Consider the following 4,665-nt stretch of genomic DNA (forward strand, 5'->3'; position numbering starts at 1 on the left):
ACGACTGTGTGATAGTTTTGGAACTAGAAAGAGTTGAATAATGAATCTTCGTCCCAGCAAATAAGGTCTCCACATACGTATTGCTTCTACAATCGCCAGCATCTCTTTTGCATATATGGATAATGATTTCTTTGTGATTCCCAAAGCACGAATCATGAAAGCGATGGACTATCCTTGTTGCTGCAGTATCGAGCCTATGCCGTCACCAGATGCGTCTGTCTCAATAACAAAAGCATCATTGAAATCAAGCATGGCTAATGTAGGAGTACTAGTCATGGCCTTTTCCAAATTGATAAATGCTTTTTCTGCTTTTAGATTCCACCCAAATTGCCCCTTTTTTAGAAGATTTGTGAGTAGTCGATCCAATATCTCGTACTGTTGGACAAACTTCCTGTAGTAACTGGTTAGGTCAAGAAATCCTCGTAGTTTTGAGATTTTTTTGGTTGTGGCCAAGAGACAATAATAGCAATTTTCTTTTCATCCACCTAAACCCCGTGGCTCGTAATAATGTGACCGAGGTACTCTAGTTCTTGTTGGCCAAAGTTGCACTTACTCGCTTTAAGGAAGAATTGATGCTGTTTGAGAATTTCCTTTACCTGTTTAACATGCTCAAGATGGCAACTCCAAGAGGAGCTTGTATATTAGTATATCGTCAAAGAAAACAAGGATAATTTTTTTGAGATAAGGACGAAATATAGAGTTCATAATGGCCTGGAATGTCGATAGCGCGTTGCACAATCCAAACAGCATTACTAAGTATTGGTAATGTTCGTTGTGTGTGCAAAAAGTCATTTTATGAATGTCGGCTAGATTTACCCATACCTGGTGATACTCAGCCCTTAAGTCCAGTTTAGTGAAGTATGCGGTCCCATGTAACTTGTCCAACATGTTGTCTACCATGAGAATTGGAAATTAGTCCTTGACAGTGGCGTTATTGAGAGACCGATAATCCGTGCAAAATCTCCAATTGCCATCTTTTTTTTTACTAATAGTACCGGTGAAGAGAATAGGCTTGTACTACGTCGAATAAGCCTTAAGTTCAGGATCTCCTGTACTTGTTTTTCGATTTCAGCCTTTTCGAAATAGGCATAGCGATATGGCCTAACATTGATAGGCTCAGTTCATTTCTTCAATGTGATCTTGTGATCAATCTCACATCTAGGTGGTAATTTGGTTGGCTTTTCAAATAAGTTAGTTTATTCTCTTAATTAGTTCTGCATGTCTGGAGATGTTGTGTTGAAAGAATCATCCATGTTCACGTGGAAGCATATGGCGAAACCCAACTGCCCTTGTCTCAGCTCCTTTGTAATTTCAGTTAATGATGTTGTTTGGATTAATTGTGGTCCAATGCCCTGTAACCGTCAGCTTTTATTTCTCCAATTAAAATCGATGGTAAGGAGTTTCCAATTGCAAACCACCGAGCCCAACATCTCTAGCCACTGAATTCCCAATACCAATCCTATAATAGAAAGTGAGTAGAGAGTTAATATAAAAGGGACATCTTGCAATAATACCTAAACCTGTTGGAATTTTCCCGTGCACGAGAGTGTTTCCCTGCTCGCTACTCGTACTGAAAATCCTGCTATGGGAATAATTGACAGCCGTAACATGTTAACCATTTGAGAGCTGATGAAGTTGTGAGTTGAACCGCTATTGGTCAGTACCATAATCTTGTATAGTCCCACCTTTGCTGTGATAAGCATGGTCTTTGGGGCTGCCCATCCCGACAAAGTATAAAAGGTGATTTTTGGGTCGACTAGTTCTCTGATGTTAATTTCTTTTTGTAATTCTTCTGAAATTCCTTCACATGCAACTTCATCGTTCATGGAGTCATTTTTTAGAAGTAATAGCTGAGGTTGGTTGCATTTGTGTCCTGTTGTAAATCGATCATTGCAATTGAAATGAAGTCCTAATGCTCAATGTTGTTGCATTTCGTCCCAAATCAGTCGTTTGATAGTTCCTGTTGATGGGGCATGGGCATTGTTTGTTGGCGTTGGTGCAGCACGGTTGTTGTATTGAGGGCGCAACAACTTCCTTTGACGCGTTAATTGGTCATCCTTCATGCGTGCTAGGCTGATAGCTTCCTTTAATGTTTTAGGTCTAAACATCCGAATATCTTTTGAGATTTCTAGTTTCAATTATCCCATAAATGTCCCCACCAATGCCTTTTGTGTCTAACCACGAACCTTATTTCCAAGTCTCTCAAATTCCTTCTAATAGTCACGAAGTGATCTCATATGCTTAACCTTGACAATGCCTCGTCATAGTCTTCACATTCTATAGGACCAAAACGAGCAAAACGGGCCCACAATTTCTCCACAAAAATTTCCCACGTCACCGTTCTTTTTTTTTCATGATAGGCTCGTTGCAACCATTGCCACCACTGGTTGGCCTCTCCTTCAAGGTGGAAAGAAGCTAAAAATACCTTATGTTCGTCAATTGCTTCTTGATACTCGAAGAATTCCGTTATCTTGTTGTACCACTCTGTTGGATTATCGCCGGAGTATCGTGGACACTCCAATTTGGTAGCTCTTGACGCAAACTGCTGGTGGCTCCCTTCATTTTCTCCACAGTTAGGTTTTGAAGATCTCGCCTGATCATAGATGTTGTGACTTGGTGTCCCTTTAGAAGCTGAGATGGAATTTGCCAGCTTGCTAATCTTCTCCTCTAGTCGATGCAACTTGTCGTTGAGCCCTAGCTCTATGCGTTTCACGCCATCTTGCAAGCTACCAAGCTCTGCTTCCACACGTTCAATGCGTTCTTTGTTAATTATCATAGTAACCGCGCTCTAATACCAATTGATATGGTCTCAGTCAAAGCGTAAGTAATAAAGTTTGTTTCTACTTAGGGTGAGAAAAAAAAACCACAAGTTAATTGAATTTGAATAATACTGAATGACTTTATTCATGCTTGTTGGAGCCTATTTAAAATTGAAAGAATATAGCCAAATAACCCAACTACACAACCGAGATTGTTGGCAGATCCTAAGCTAACAACTTTGACTCAACAACTTAGCTTAATATTCTCACTAGCTAAGTAATAGATTGGGAATTAAACATGAATAACGAATAACGAATCTCCACCAAATCAACAAGTGATCCCATGTAGATTGCTCCAACGACTACATGTTCAAAGTGTTGCATGTTGCATGCACCGCATGCATGAATTATACGCACTTGTCATACTTGGTGCTAGGTCTTGGAACTCTTGATGACTTTTGTGGCTTATCACATTTTAACGCTTGTTGATATTGGAATGGGATGGTATGTTGGAGATACAAAATTTTCAATGTCTCAAATTTTGTAAAAGTGCTTTCTAGATCTTGAAAGGTGAGAGCATTTTGATATCCAAGAGAAAGAATTCTCATAAAGTAGGTTATAAGGGTGATAACAAGTATTTTGTTATCTTATTGAAATATTAGTTTATTTATTTGAGTCCTTTTTATGACAAGATAGTTACCTATGACTATGATTTAGATGAGTAATTAAGTTATTAATGAACTCTATAGCACGTTTGTGTACGTTGGTGTGTCAAAACTGCATGACACTTGATGGAGAATAACTTAAATGAATGTGGAACTAAGTTAGTTCATGTGAGACCGAGACATACATCTTTAAAGCACTTATGAATTTCAAGTAGGTATAAGCCCATTAAAATGCCAAACTAAATAACAAAATTCAAAGAGAGTTTAGAGCTTTAAGTCTTTTACCTCACACAAAAAGAACATTAGGTTATAGAAATTGTAAGTTTCACCAAAGAGGCAAAATTAATTGATTAATATTTGATTCATGACCCTAAAGGCACCATTTCATATACACTAAAAATTCTATGGTGAAGAATGATAATATATTTTAAAATATGTGGGAGATTGTTGGAATTATATTGATGTTATAATAACATCTGGTATTGGAGAGAAGTGAGTTTGTGTTGGATTTAAATTAATCATGTGTTTGACTTATTTACAAATTAGAGTTGAATAAGTTAATGTTACATTTACTTCCCAGATTAGGGAATCAGAATCATTGACAACGTTTACTTCGCAAAATAGAGTTGAAATCAGAATCAGAATCATGGGCCCCACTACAATTTGGAAATGAGGAATGGGAGACTCATTTCCAAGGGGGAGTTGGGAATGAGTCTCTCATTCTCAGGAATGACTATTTTTTCCTCCCCAAAATTAAAAATGCCTATATTGTCGTCATTTATAATTAATTAATATTTTATTATAATTAATATAATAATTAATGGATTGATATATTAATATATTATTAACAATAATTATTAGTAATTATAAATTTTGATAAATAATCACAATAATTATATATTATTATTATAATTAATTAATAAATATAATTGTTATTGTTAATTAATGTATTAACATATTATTAAAAATAATTATTAACATAATTATTTTAATCAATTCATATTATAAATAATAAGATTATTTATTAGTTAATATACTATTATAATAATTATTGATATAATTATTACTGTTATTAATATATTAATATATTATTAACATTAATATATTAATAATTATAGTTTTTGAATAAATTATCACTATAATTAAAATATAAAATATTAATTATGACAAGAATTCATTAAGTATTTTTTAGTAATTTTGTTGCAACCTAACTCATTCTGATTCCGATTCCAAGTTAAAAA

This window comes from Citrus clementina, unplaced genomic scaffold (genome assembly GCF_000493195.1).
Source record: "Citrus clementina cultivar Clemenules unplaced genomic scaffold, Citrus_clementina_v1.0 scaffold_4, whole genome shotgun sequence".
Classification (NCBI taxonomy): Eukaryota; Viridiplantae; Streptophyta; class Magnoliopsida; order Sapindales; family Rutaceae; genus Citrus; species Citrus x clementina.